Below are 715 nucleotides of genomic sequence, written 5' to 3' on the forward strand. Positions count from 1 at the left end.
ATTCCCTTCCTGGCTATTTGATAAGGTCGACTTGACACAGAAAAGAAAAACTTCTGACTATGTCTGGCACTGCCCCAGCACAGGCAAGTGGAACAGAGCCATTTCATACAGCTGCACATAGGGAAACTGGGATAAGGCCAGCCACACATAACACTGTAAGACAAACCTTGGTACTTATCACAGAACCAGACCCTAGGAACAGTATATGAGCATGAAAACAGTCTCTAAACATCCACAGCAAACCCCACTAAAAACCAACAACCCCAAAACACACTCACCTTCTGCAGCACTCAAACTGAGAGAAGCCACCATTGCCCCAGTTCAGATAAAGGCAGTGTTGAAGAGCAGGGTTTATTTCACACTTCCACACCCCATCCCCAGAACCTGGGCATGGCAGCTGTTCCTCACACCATCAGATCTCAGCACAGGCACACCCACACACCACAGACACAGCACCCAGGGCTCACCAGCTTTCAGTGAACCCACACACAGAGCCAAGAGCAGGTATTGCAGTAAATCTACTCACAAATATCCTAAACCAGCGAAACCAGCACTTGCCAGCTTTGAACTGCTAACTCTGAAATGCACCTACAGAAACAATGCCACTCATCTGAAAGATACACAATATCAGGCAATTTGACTCTTTGGTCTCAGGCTGGTGGTACCACTGTTGGTACAATGAACAACTTGGTTATTAAGAAGAGCATCAGTCCAC

The sequence above is a fragment of the Agelaius tricolor genome, unplaced genomic scaffold (assembly GCF_023055355.1).
Source record: "Agelaius tricolor isolate 1412-34295 unplaced genomic scaffold, bAgeTri1.0.p SCAF_24, whole genome shotgun sequence".
Lineage (NCBI taxonomy): Eukaryota > Metazoa > Chordata > Aves > Passeriformes > Icteridae > Agelaius > Agelaius tricolor.